The sequence below is a fragment of the Periplaneta americana genome, chromosome 10 (assembly GCF_040183065.1).
Source record: "Periplaneta americana isolate PAMFEO1 chromosome 10, P.americana_PAMFEO1_priV1, whole genome shotgun sequence".
Taxonomy (NCBI): Eukaryota; Metazoa; Arthropoda; class Insecta; order Blattodea; family Blattidae; genus Periplaneta; species Periplaneta americana.
The window spans coordinates 58,620,605-58,635,974 of NC_091126.1; the positions used below are offsets into that span (position 1 = coordinate 58,620,605).

General features: G+C 35.4%; 1 protein-coding gene across 2 annotated transcripts in view; it reads left to right on the forward strand.

Moving 5' to 3' along the window:
* The window catches only part of Cirl (Calcium-independent receptor for alpha-latrotoxin), a 1,849,656-nt gene that overhangs the window by 39,703 nt on the left and 1,794,583 nt on the right, over positions 1–15,370 (forward strand). The gene's annotated exons all lie outside the window — the stretch shown is intronic.

The following is a 15,370-nucleotide window of genomic DNA, read 5'->3' on the forward strand; positions in this document are numbered from 1 at the left end:
TGTAGGTGTGGTTGGCATTTGTGATGTGTTCTGCATATGTGGAGGTGTTTTGTAATTTTGTTATGGCTGTGATGTGTTCTTTGTAACGTGTTTGAAATGATCTGCCTATCTGTCCTATGTAGAAGTTGTTGCAGGTGTTACATTTGAGTTTGTATACGCCTGTGTGGTTGTATTTGTTTGTGTTGTTTGTGTGTTGAGATGTTTTTGTAGAGTGTTTTTGTTCTATATGTGATGTTGTCATTTAATTTCTTGAATGAGGTTGCAATTTTATGTGTGTTTTTCTTTTCGTATGTTAGTGTGATGTATTTTTTGTGTTCTTGTGTTTGTGTTGTATTCTTCTGTTTTTTTTTTAGTTTTGTTTTGTGGTTTTGAACGACCAGTTCCGAAGATGACCGAAAATAGGTCGAAACATGTTAACAAGGTACGTTAATAATATTTAACACAAGAAAGTTCTTATCATACATATTTCGAAGTGATACATTGTTAAAAGTTGTGTAATCAAGACGTATAATCAAGAAAATATTTTATATATTTCATAGGTTAAGACCTACACTGTGGGTCAAGGCGTGACATTTATAGGTGTGAATTCCGTCGATTAGAGTTCGGTTTCTGATAGAGTGAATTTATTTCCTTTCCTATTTTAAGTGAAGCCCGTGTCAACTGCTGAGTGCATGATGCGCAATCACGTTGCATGTTAACGTCTGGCGTCAGTTGAAAATTCTCGCAAAGAGAACGGAACGGGCTAGAGAGTATAATCACTGAAATAGATGGTGATGAATCAGTCATTAGATATTGACCTACTTGACAGTGAGAGAATCGTGGAATTTTAATGTCAAAATCAACTTCCGGATCATATCAACGTCACAGCCAATGTCAACTTCGCATTGCTTCTCCTGTGTCATTGCTGAAGTCTGACATTTCCAACAGAATACGTAAGAATGTGACTCACTGCTTCCTTGTCAATCGATATCGAATATAATTCACGGATGCGGTTTTGATAATTGATAGCATTTTTTGTGAAGCTCATGCAATCCATATTCAAAAGGCAGACTTCGAGCCACTAGAGTCCTCTATCTCTCGGACCCGGGTTGGAAGCTCTATTCTGTGGGATTGGTGACGGACGAAGCTGTTTCGGGGCAGGTGTTTCCCACGCTATAAATTCCATCATCCGTTGTTTCACCATACGCACTATCGTAAGCTCTACTAAACTGTAACTGAAGCCGCATACTCGGTAATGCCAATCTCGAATCAATGGTACACCGCATTTCCACAATACAACCTGTACCACTGATACAGCTTCATTAAATGATCAAACAAACCAAGCGGTAAACTGGAATTAACAATAAAATTCTCTAATATCTTAATGCATGTTCTATTCTATAGTCCCTCACTCCTATCTGTTCTCTTCCTCAATTCAAGTCTCCGAATCAGGTCCGATGACTGGAGACAGGAAGATATGACACTGGCCAATCACAGAAAACTACGCAACGGATCGGCGTAGATTTTTTACATAGACCATCCCTTATTCATACATTCTTTTCATTGGCACTAATTTAAGAAATTCTATAAACATTTGGGCACTCAAGGGGTTAGGTACAGATTACAGCAGTAAAATTTTTGGAAATATTCAACATTTTTTCTTCCATTTCTGTATCTTGTACAATAATGAAAATTGATATATGTAAAACACTGTCATTCTGCTATATGAAAAAAATATTTATACGATTAAAAAAATGGTTCATATATTCTTTTTTCAAAATTCAAAATGGTGGCAGTTCTCTGTGCAGTGATGAAGCTTTTCCCTCATAACTCATAAACTTGCTAAATTTTTCATTTTCTCTCTGTTTTATGTTATTGCTTAAATTCATGTTTACAATATGCTCTTTCAACTACATTACTTAATAAATAATAATTTTTTATATTGTGTTAGAAGAAAATACTGGCATTTGACCATTTTTTAAATGAATTTATTTTTTAATCAGACAATCTATCAAAGGTCGAGAAGTGATTTTGTATCATTTTAGATATGACATGCATAAATACACACAAAATTTCGTCACAGAATGTTGTATAGTTTTTTAGTTATGCGGGAAACGCTTCATCACCGCACCGTGGACTGCCACCCTTTCGAATTTTGAAAAAAGAATATATAAATATGTTTTTAATCTTAATTTTTTTTTCATATAACACAAGGACAGTATTTTACACATACCAATTTTCATTATTGTACAAGATGCAGTAGTGGAGGAAAAAATGTTGAATATTTCCGAAAATTTTACTGCTGTAAGCTGTACCTAACCCCTTAAGAACACAGTCTACAGAAAATAAATTAACTCGGAACATAATAGCCTGTCTGTAGACGACATCAAACTCCATTCTGAAAGCTTTCTTCTATATAAAGGGACATTATTAATGAAGTGTACCAATAATGTTAACCACAAAACGTAGCTAAAATCTAAATACAGATTTGAGAACCTCGTGTGTACTCACGGAGGTACAGTGAAACCTCTCTGAAATACCACTCCTATTAAGAGGCCATCCCTCTTAGAGACGGATCTTTTTGGAAAAGATTTGAAAACCCGCAAAGCAGATGTGTACTTTTACCTCTATTAAGGGAAACTAGGAATGAATTTTTGCCCAAAGTGGTAAAAATAAATATTTCCGTTTCTTTTTTTGCATAAATAATTGCCTTATACATCTGCGTAACATTCTGTCCTATATTTAACCACCGCCTACTACTTTTGAAGGTCTGGCGACCATTTGTAGAAAGCTACTCGCAGCTATTTTAAACCTACCACACCCACTAAGATTTCTTTTCTCAAAACTACGCTTTTGGTTAATAAAGTTCCTAGCGGCTTTCATTTGCTCCGATTTACATGAAACTTTGCAAGAATACTCAGCGTGTTGCAATACAGAAAGCAGTGCGTGGAATCAGCTCTTCACTGAAAACTTTTCATGATATGAATTTTTAACTTCCAAAAATGACAGAAAATGATCAAGCAAAAATTATGATTTGTAAGAAAATTTTTATCTCGTGAACTATTTCTCCATGCACAGTTTTCTTTATCATGTAATGTAAGTCCTTCACAGAATATTGTTAAAAGCAAAAACAATTCTGAAGCCGTCGGGGATGTTTTGAATTGACATATAATGCAGTATAATTAAAATACGTGAAAATTAATATCTAAGGAACTAATGAATTAAACTCGAAATTAAGTACCATTATTTAAACGTACAGACTCAACAATCCCGCCGAATTTGAAAGAAATCAATCGAAAACTTTGAAGTCTGTTTTATGTTGAAAATCACATTACTTTAATAAATTTTTTCCAATAATGTTTTACTGGTTGGAAGTATGAAATTCTAATAAAAGAATAGTAAATTATCAAAGGTTTTGGTACCTATTTATTAAAATATTTGTATAGCAGTATTTTACCAGAAAATAGCGATCGTAACAAATCACAATTTTCGAATTCAGGCACTAGTTTACTGGAAGTGCGATATACTACCCGTCCCTTGTAAATTGACCTGTGTTAATTCCAAGAACTAGCAAAGTGCGTCATACTCCTCCACGAATGCTTTGATCTCCTCAGTGCCCCGTGCACCGTAATCGACTACGATGTCTTGCATACCGACAGTGGCGACATTAGCGCTTAGCGGTCATGTAACGTGGGACGCCTAGACTAGACGGCATTTCGGAAGACGGTCAGCTGCTATATGCCCCGTAGCATTTCTGGTATGTGACGTCACAAACTTGTACAGTAGAACCGATCAGAATCAGTCTATAACAAGTACTTCCAGAGTTCGTTTGTTCACGTGTGAGTGTTTCAATACATTGAATAAGTAAAACTAACATTTACTGTGTATGTGTAAGAAAAATAAATGGAAGAAGAGACTGTAAAAAGACAAGTATTGCACAAGCAGGCGCGGAAAATAGTGTTTAAGGTGTATAATTATTTTTAAAACGTTGAAGAGCAGAACGCTGTCGGCCATCTTGATGCTGGCTGCAACGTTGCCAACGCGCAAGAAACGACTGCAGAAGCATGTGATGTGGGATTGAGAACCGTGCAAAGAATATTGTTAGTGAAGGAAAGAGGGTATGTTTGGTGTCATGCTTGCAGTAATCAACGGCTAAGGTCATTATTGTCTTTTCACAATTTAAATTATCTCCTGCGCTATTTGTATTGCACTTGCTCGTGAAGTACGATGTGACAATATTGTACGCTGCCTTGCTCTCTCTATCTGTCACTGTCGACCCAAACGCTAGCAGACTACTGCTTTCCGAATTGCCGTCGACTTTAGTACAGTCAGATAAGTTTTGTCGGACAGATACCTTACAGTCCCAGAAATGGGACAGTGCGCATGATCAGAGGACGAGCAATTGCTCACAAGAAAAGGACTAGTTGAGGTAATAACATTATTTTTGTTTCGTTGTATGTCTGATCATGCGCACTGCCTCCTTTCTGAGTCAAAGTATCTGTGCTACAAAACTTCTTTCTAAGACTGTACATAGTACAGGCGTCAACTTCTCAGAGGCGATTCTGTGTTACGTATATCCTTTAGTACCCAGACTTTGGTTCCGGCAATAAACGTTTTGCTTCGTGTCATTGAAATTTCAGTGCTTATGACGTCGAAAACAAAGAGTTAGGTGTGTTTGCTGCGGCCACATTCTTGCCTTTCTGCCATCATCCACATGAGTGTGAATGGTTGTCACTAAGAAAGATTGACTGCCTTACGATGGGGACGTTTGTCGCATTACATTATTATTATTATTATTATTATTATTATTATTATTATTGTTATTATTATTATTATTACCGTCAAACTTCCAGATTTGCACCTTTTGTGCCGATTCGTCCCGTTCATGAGAGAAATGAGAAACGATAAACTAACTTTACCAGAGGTCTGCATCGGACGTTTTCGCTCGAGCGCCAAGTAGTTGATAGCATAATCCGATAGGTAGCGCACATGCATGATGGGTAAAATTGTCCCGAGCGATAAATCCTCAAATGGTATAAGCCAAGCGTTAGACATTCGTTCTTGTTTCAGTGATGAACTGTGTAGTAACATCATAGATGATTATCATTTCAAAACTTTGCAGTGTTTAACTAACCTCTCCATAGTGCAACTACAAAACTTGCTTTAAAATGTAATATAAATGTTGTAGGTAAATGTCCCCCCCCCCCCACAGAAGTGATTTTGTTTTTGCCATATCTGATAGATGTTATTGGATGTAAATGCAATTATTATAAACGGAGAACACAATCACGATAATGCAAGAAATGTATCAAGTTTTCTAGTAATAATAATAATAATAATAATAATAATCTCTAATAATTAGTGTATCAATCTTTGCGTCTGTAACAGTTGTGCAGCATGATTATTCGTTTTGTTATATTTTCTGTGACGTTATCTCTGTACTAAAATTGTTATTAATTTATTGCTATATAATAATATTTTGTAAAACGTTTCTACATTGTCGCAGTATATAGGCGGGGCACTATGTATGGACCTATCATATTATATATGTGATAAATCAAATATTGAATAATTATTAATTAAGAATAATAACTGTGTATCGAAGTTTTTCATACTTTATTTTATTTATAACTTCATGTTACTGTTTTGGTACGTTCCATTAGACGTTTGTCATAAACGCAGAAAATAAAGCCTTATTTTTACCGTGTGAGCAAAACATATGTGTATCTTATCTGTCGCCTTCCATACAAGATAAGACATGTCGGTGAGATGACCTTGTACTGTGCTTCTATTTATTACGAGCGTATCACGACCGATCTTATCTCACTCGACCGTGCGACATTCGACCGAGTTCAAGCGAGCGATTTAACTCCAATCCAGCATTCTGAACTTTACACATTCGTAAGTATAGTACTCTTATTGTCTCCATGACTCAAAGAATTCTTTTAAAGCAACTCAGTACAACAGAAAATATTCACGCATACACTGTTGCCGTAAAGATTGTGAATAAATTTTCACTTCAAGACCTTGAGTCGAATCCTGTTTCCCTAATTTTGTGGCTAGAAACGTTTGAGGCAAAATCTATTGTAATGTTAAGTAATAATAACAGGCATGTTTTGTAAGTTCATAGATGATTTAAAAACCGTGATATTCATTTTATGTGAGGAAGAATGTGTACATAAAAATGACAGTGGGGCTTACGTTTGCAGATTCACTTAATGCTTTTCGTTCTGTAGGACTAAATGTAGAAACATTTAATTAGTATGGACTTATTGCAAGCTCAGTGTCAACAGAGAAGGTGGATAATCTTCAGTACTTTAAATCCAAGCAATAAATTCGGGCAGAAAAGTATACAGTAATCCTTACACAGTAATAAGGAACAGAAATGGAATATGCTTAATAATAAGATAGATGTTGCAATTCCATGAGATACCGTATGATCGTTGCAAGAAAATAAGCCGAGACGATACAGGGCTATTAAAAAAGAAAGAGCATATTTAAAATATTTATTTTAAATTATGTATAAACACTAGAAACATTTACCGCACACCAATTAATAGAGGAAGGTTGAATTTTTTTTAACGTTTGGTTACACGTGATGCTCGATTCGGGGCCACAAGCAAAGCGGAAACAGCAACGGCTTGTCCGTCGCAGTTACTCGCCAGTCCGAATTTGAGGGACTGAAAATCCTTGCGTATTCGTCGAACGTGCAAGAACTCACCGAATGTGAATGTTTTTTGCGCAGTTCTGTAAAGAAAGTGTATGAACTTTTTTAGTGGATTATTATCCGAACGACACCATTCCGGGACGTTGGATTGGAAGAGGTGGAGAAGTTCGTGTTCATCATATGTGGCCCCCCAGGTCCCCCGACCTTACCCCCTGTGATTTTTATCTGTGAGGTACATAAAAGACAGGTTGCTTGTACCACACCTCCCTGCTACTCTTCAAGATCTACGACATCGAATTGTTGGAACCGTGAATTCCATAATTAGGGACTAGTTGATTCTTGTGTGGCAAGAAATGGACCACCGTTTTGATGTTTGTCGTGCAACACATGATGCGCATGTTGACTGCTTTCAACCTCATGGACTATAAAACTTTAAACCTCCCTCTATCCAATGGTGTGCGCCAAGTGTTTCTACTGTTTATAATTTGTTTAAAATAAATATTTGAAATCTGCTCTTTCTTTTTAATAACCCTATATTTAAAACTGGATTCTATTGATTACGAGTAACTGCAAGAAATATGAAAACAAATCATTCCCTACATGGGAATATGCTTTCTATTCCAAATTAATTACGTGCATATTGAAATAATATACACAAGAGTAATACTGAAGTGAAATGTCTACTTTCATAATGAATTTTACTAGCATTTAATCCTTCTGTATTATATCGTTTTTATTTTAGTCGATTATTTTACGACGCTTTATCAACTGCTATGCTTATCTAGCTTTTGATTGCTATGAAGGTGATAATGCTATCGAGATGAGTCCAGGATCCAGCGCCGAAAGTTACCCAGCATTTGCTCATAATGGGCTGAGAGAAAACCCCGGAAGAAACCTTTACTAATGTAACTTTTTCAAACCAGGATTTGTAAAATGTATTGCACAAGTAAACTCATTTCATTCATCAGTGCTGTCGATTATACTGCCACGATACATTTTCGATTATCGATTAGTAACGTCACTTTTACCCGATTGTCTCTTAGACGTATAGAAGTTGTTTCCGAACATTTTACACCCTTCCTACCACAGCGCTAAAAAGCTTTGGCTTCTTTCGTACTCTTTCCCCGTCCAAGAGACTTCCTACTTGGACTCATTTCTGGCGCTTGCCAGCAGGAGCAGTGAATAAGCAAGTATTAACCTTTTCTTATCCCATGTCGTTTGTATTTCCTAAATTAAAAATTTTGCTGGCCTGCTTATCCGCGTATCCAAGGCAGGCTCTTATGCTTGTCTTTGTTGTTGATTACTGGTGTACGTCCCATTACCTTACTCAGATTATTATCTCGATCATAAATTCTTACTCGCTTTTAGTACAACATAGATTTGAAATAACACCTTTTTAAGGAACCAGTTATAATTGGAATAAGTGAATTGTGCTGTACCAACTGTAGACAGCTTAAATTGTTTACAAGGCACCGCTTGTTCTAGGCTCTAGAGCAGTGGTCGGCAAAGATGACGTTATATGAAATACAGCCCGCAAACTTACCAACGGGGAAGGTGGAAGGAGGGAATTATAAGAGGAAAAGTCGCGGAATACTTTCAATATTGCACGTTTTGCGAGCACAGAGACGGACAGTGAACATACCCAAACTAGGAAATTCAATTAAGTTGATGTCAGTATATGTTTATTTCTTTTTCATTTTTGTATGTTGTCATTTCTTTTTTCTGTTATTTTATACACAATTTAAACATTAAGATGGATGTATAATTAATTCATTAAAATTAGGAGTAAAGCTGCATGTAGTCATTTACAGGGTTGTTTTGAATGACGTCATGTGCGTCAGGAATCACACCGACTGCTGGATTGCGGCGAGAGGTGACAGACCACTAGTGAGGGATTTCATAATCAGAGTGCACAGTGTATCACAGTAGCAATGCCCAAGAAAATCGATTCTTTTTGGGAGGGGTACAGCTCATGCATTTTGTCAAGACTCTCGCGATGCGCAGTAGGGGAACAACGTTTCTGTGGAGGGGGTAGGAGTAGAAGGCAAGGTCGGGCGTGTGTCTACCGAGTTCAGGGCAAAGGCTAACCCATTCCCCTATAATTCGTAAGTAGACTCATCCGATCTCGTGCGCAGCTCTGTAGGAAGATTGGGAGAGTGTCTGGACATAATGCATGAGCTGTGCATAACAACCCTTTCCGATGCCAAGTTCATTTACTTGAAAATCATATGAGCATGCAAAAAAGTGGTTCCGTTATTTCCAAGAAAGCATTTTATGTGTACCTAATAAGACTGGCAAAGCTCGGATGGGATTAATTCCAAAGTGGAAAAAGCAAGCAAATCCACCCCCGTTACAAGTCGCCGCACCTCACGAGATGATACAAATTAATTACATTCGAGCTTCACTAATCTTATTAAGTACACAGAAGATGTCTTTCTTGAAAATAACGAAACCTCGTTTATTGGAGGCTTCTTTTATTTTTACTTAACTGTACTTGGCATTGGAAAGGGTCGTAATGTACCCTTCCCAAAAAGGCTCGATTTTCTTGGGAATTTCTGCTGTGAGTCGCTGTGCACTCTGACTATGAGATCACTCATTGCTGGTCTGTCACCTCGCACCAGAATTCAGCTGTCGTGTGACTCCTGACGCATATGTCATTCAAATTCGTTATTAGAGATCGGAAACAACCCTGTATAACTAAGCAACGACATGTTCGTCTGTCATATGCGAAATTCTTTTTGATTTTACAACTAATCCTGTCGTGTTTACTTGAACACTGCTTGATTTTGAATGAACAAGTGATGGCTAAGGGGAGGGGGCAGATCATATCTTATCCCTCCAGCATGCCTGTGTGCGAAGTCAAGAAGTGCCGACCACTGCTCTAAGGCCTACCGAGCAGTAGTTGTGCTTCGACGTTGCGCTGATCACATCATTATGCTTTTTTCGAGATTTTCCTCATCTGTTGTGTTACCGTAAGATAATTTCATGGCGAGTTTTTGGAGTCACTTCGCTATAAATACCATCAACCTATCATCATTTTCATTGACTCTCTACGATGATACAGCGTCCTTAAACAACACTTAAAATAAGTTAATTATTCGAAATTATTTGAAAAAAAAAAACATAGTCCAAAAACATAAATTTTCAGGAGAAATAAACCATTTGGCATGGGTGTTGTTGACACTTCAAGTATGAAATTTATCATAACATTTCTTAAGATGTTATAGAAACTTGGGAAAACTGAATTAGCCAACATTTGTAACTTAAATTGCCTCATAGAAATACACGTGTAAATGCAGGTAACTGTGAACAATGGTTAATTTTTAGGAAAAAAATATTCGTTGTGGCTGAAGTATGCCCGTATTTTAATCTTATTTTTCTTTCTTATATCCTATTTCTTCTTCTTTCGTCGCTTACGTTTCTTCCATGCGGTTAATTCTGCACCTAAAGATGATTCCATAACTAATACAACAATTCACGTGCTAAGATATTTTTCTCTGAGGTGGCTTTTGCCGCGTACTTAGAAGCAGTACTGCCAATCTACTACAGTTTAAAATTGTATGGATAAATATTTCAAAGGATATGAATGGAATGTTTGTAAATGATACCATCGTCCTGGCTGGGCAATGACTCTTTTCACAGAAAAAGTCTTTGGACTAAGGTTGTTTTATGAAAACCACTGAAAATTTCCACTCCTATAACATAGGCCTATGATGTTTTTCTCCCCTAATAAATAATTCAGTAGATGGCCGCTACAATACGCTCACCACATGCTTGATATCTCAAATCTGCTTTTTTGGACTATGGTTATTTTTTTAAAACCCTACATTTATATATTGTATAACGTGATGTCAATTTTTTTAAGGCTGTCGATCACCACTTTTATAAAGACTCAGTGGATACTACAGATCCATTACATTAATGTACGTGGTTGAAGTTATTTTTCCACAGGGAATATTTCAAGTTTTTGTTCCTATAAATAGATTTTATTATTTTAGGTCCTAGAACACACTATCATCCAATTTATTGCACATTTTTCTATAACGTTTTATATAAATTAGCGATTGTGCAAATAAACGAATGAGTGAATAGATAGTCTGGCTGAATAAATAACTCAGAAGGAGCAAATTTTAAATAATACGCATGCGAATAAATGAAGCTATGAATAAATAAATTAGAACTGACAACCGTTTCATGTTGTCATTAGCATTTTCATTTATCTCGCTTCACGGGAGTCTGTGTAACAGAGAGAAGAGTGTATTTACAGGTCTAAATCTGTCAATATAGTTCGAAAGCAGGATGCTGGATGCATTACAATGATGCGATAAAATAAATTTGGTTGTTAATTTATTTCTGATATAGCGAATAAATTAACCATAAAAACTGTTATGTTTCTATGATAGTTTTACAAAGAGAGAAAAGTAGTTTTTTTAATGTCGCTGTAGTAATCAAGCGCTTTCCGTTAATAATAAGGTAAAATTTCCAAAACTCTCAGCTCATTCAACAAAGCTGCATAAATATTTCTGTCTTGTATTAAGTATCAATAATAACACCTGCTGTACTAGTATATTGTAAAACCCTTCTGCATATATTTCAACTAGACCGTGACTATCAATTAAGACTAATGTAGTACTATTACTTTTTTGACATGTTCCATATTCAAAATGTGAAGCGATGTATGAAACAATATATAAGAACGTGGTTTAGAATCAAAATGTTTTTTTTTTCAAGAACTAATCTCGAATTTAAATTGTTACAGCAAAGATATTTCTAGATACAAAAAAAATGTAATTATGTATTAATTAGGAAGAATTGTTTGGAATATATCTTATTATCTTAATTTCGCTAAGATGATAATTACCTGAGAAATTAGCCTACGTGTTAAAATTTAAAGTATGTCGAAGTTCGAATAATAACTAACGGACAGAACAGCAGTTCTGCTATCTGTACGACTATGTATGAACTAGTGCTGCTTATGATTAGGTTTTCTCCGGAGCGGTTGTTTGTGCGCTTTCAATCGGAGACCTCCGGTTATCTCCGATTGATGCAGCGCAAGTTGTATATGTGCTATGGCGCAGACATACACTTTCCGCTGAGCATTCCTTTAATCGGATCAGGTAGTGATTCGAGTCCGCTGACGTCCGCGTATCTTTTAAAGTAAGTTCTAATTTGTAGTAGTTTAATCTCTCTTTTATGTTAATCTCTCTCTCTTTCTTCGGCTCTTTTTTATGTTGCTTAAAGTGCTACGTTAGTTGACAGATTATTATTTTTTTTTTTAGTTTTGAAATTCATAGTATATGTGGAAAGCCGTATTAGTTTTATGTCATTGATCAAATTAATAACATTCAATGTAACTGCAAAACTAATGCAGTAGTAAAACTTTTCAGTAGATAATGTAAACATTTATACTTTAATTCTCCTAGAAACTCTCGTTTAATCGCAAACAAGGTTTGTCAATTATTATTCTAATCGGTTTAGTTAACGTAAAATATATTAAGGGAGCTTCAGAATGAAACGAAAGAAACTTGGGCTATCAATGGGATAAAGTTTACTATCCAACATAATTTATTCAGATTCTTCACCGGACAAGATTGTGATTATTGTGTTAAAGGGTGTCCGTACTTGAACTGCCTCTTCTAAAACGCGCCACTCCTGCTCTGTAATAAAAATATAAGTGGATATCAACTTAAGGATAAATGTAATTATATTATTACCACATGTTTCTTTAGTTTTACTCAGAAATATTTTAATCCAAACAGTAAAATATAACTCAAGTTGTCTAAACAGTAAAATATAAATCGAGTCGTCTTGTAAATATTTCATTTGTTTTTTATTGCCTCGAAAGTTACGTTTTAGAGAAATTTCGAGACTTTTTCATTGACTGTGAGCGTTTGGGTACAATAGCACTAAAACAATTTAAAAAGAAATCGTATCAAATGTTTTGCGTAATTGTTTTCATCAAGTTCGCGATTGTGCGATCGCTTCAAATGATCTAACAAATTCGAAGTTCCACCACCCTTAGAGTAAATTCGCCCACAAAGTTTACAGTGTGCGACTTTATTATTACCTTCAACTAAATTAAAGAATTTCCATGCGAAGGATATCCGATTTGGTGCCATTTTATTCCCCTCACAACTACCGTCAGTCCGTACGCGCCGGTCGTCCTTGAGCTAATTGTCGCTTCGCTCCGAACCCCCGCATCCCTCCGTATGTCCCCTGTTCCACCTACGGTAGTATCGGAGATCACCGGTGGAGAGCTTTATTCGTAATCTCCGATTTCTCTGCGGTAGTAGTCACTCCGATGAGCAGCACTGGTATGAACGTAAGTTAATCGTTTTGTAAATTCTGTCCTTTGATTGCTCTCGAACCACGTAACCCAATTGTACAAGAAAAATGCAGATTTCATACGTATGATATCTGAAAATTATATATACAGAATGATTCACCAGGATTTACCGTCACTTACGGAGCTTATTTCCGAAGACATTATGAGCATAAAATGTCGTAATCTCAATATTTTCAGAGTTACACTAATTTGAAATTGTTTGTAAAATATCTAATTTCTTTAGTTTTAAGGGTAAAAGAATGTTATAAATAGAGAATGAACTATTCAGAAGTATCATTTCTTTCATTGGCTAGTGTTCTGAAGCTTAAAATGTGTTGTCAATTGCTTTGTACAGGTTTTGTTTTTCAATTTGTAACTAAAAATGACATCATTCAAAATCATACGACTTTAAGAACTTGATTCTTTACAGTTCAGTTATGCATCATAATGTACAGTCTTGAAGAATTTACAAGAGTGACGTGATTTGTAACAATTGTTGTGACTATTTCGTTTATATGACGTCATTCCATTTTCGACCAATGAAGTGTAATGAAATTTTGAATTCCAACCAATCACAGTCAGACTTTGCGATAATTTTTGCAGCTAGATTTATCGCTATCAATTTATCGCATGGTCGTTCTTTTGTTTAGTCGTTGTCGCCAACTGTTTCCCCGTAAATTGATGATCATGAATACATTAAGATGCAACTACACGGTTAAACTTTTCTTTCAACTTTAAAGCAATGAATGCAACATTGATATTTAATATTAATTAATATATTTACGCATTGAAGACGACGTTCAAAACGGCGCACCATGTAGACACAAAATCTTCATGCATCTTAATTGAACGTACCTTTTAAACTTGATTCTTTCAATATTCTTCCCAGATTGCACGCATACGCGATTGGAATATTGAACTGTGTAGATCACTGCCTGCGGTGTAGATGCAGCTTTAGTTCCGTTACACACTACAGCGAGCTATAAAAAATGCTTTCGTGTAGCACTGATTGTAACAGTCGATATAAGACACAACTGACATTGGTCCTGCTCCCACAGGTAACATAACCTATAATTAGCCTATAAAATTGTATCTTGTGAATGAAATGAAACATTTAGTAGAAAGTCAGATGTTCAAATTTATGTAACATCATCGCATATCAAACCCAATGACCTTGCATAGTAATAATAAGGTCTTTTCATCAAACTGCCTTCCGTATGGCGTAATAAACTTCGTGTTTTAATTAGGCCTATCTATACAGAGATGACTTCACTGTGTAGCAACATGCCTCGCTGTGAATACATAAGCATTGGTATATAGCTGTCCCCACTGCTACTGTTAAATTAAATTATGATTCCAGCAGATAATGAAAATGTATTTATGTTATAATAATAAGAGAAAAGTGCAGTACATGTAATTAACATTGTTAAACCTGTATTTCGCTTTTCGAAATTTTCATTACTGAATAATAACGTCGAATTTCTTTATTGCAGTAATCGATATTCATCTACGAGTATTTCAACTTCACAATGTCTGAATAGGTTTAGTATTCATTAATAAACAATTATTAACATTTTGTGATCGAATTTTAGGGATATATTATTTACATTTTTATTTTATTCACGAAATAGTCTTAATAAATGCGTAAGAAAATGTAATTTTGTAGTTAAAAATCGAAAAAAAAAATCTGTACGAAGCAACTATGGAATTCAAATCACATTTTAAGCTTCAGAATATTATTTTCATTTTGAAAAGATGGTGTAGACCGATAAGCAATTAAATAATGTGAATATAGGTTAAATGGGTCCGTCTTCTTGCTTATCAAGTAATGTGTAGTCTTAATTATTAACTATGTCACATTTATTGGTTGGATTAACGTTTTCGGCAATTATTTGCCATCATCAGGTCATCATAAGTGTTATGAGAGTTAATAGCATATGTAATTGTTTCACATTTCATTCTGTGTTCAATTTTAACATTTATGATAAAATGCAATACCATTGGGTGATTACTTGACATACGTATATGTAATTCTCAGTAGCAGAATTTTTCAAACACAGTAATTATTTAGCATTAAGCATATTCGTAACCTGCTTGTTTTAATTTATGCATTATATGGAACACAATACTTCCACATGAAAATTCAATAATATATGTAATTATTTCACTTCATAATTTCATTTGTGTCCAGTCTTAACATTTATGATAAAATGAAAATATTGTTCGTGTAAACAGCTGAGCCAGTGCACATCTAATTATAATGTAACATTTATCTAGTCAAGTGGTAACCATGTTTGTTTGCCCGAATATTACTTCATTCAACTTATATTCGTAATTAGTATTCAGTGTGTATAACATGACACTTATGATGATGGCAAATAACTGCCGAAAACGTTAAT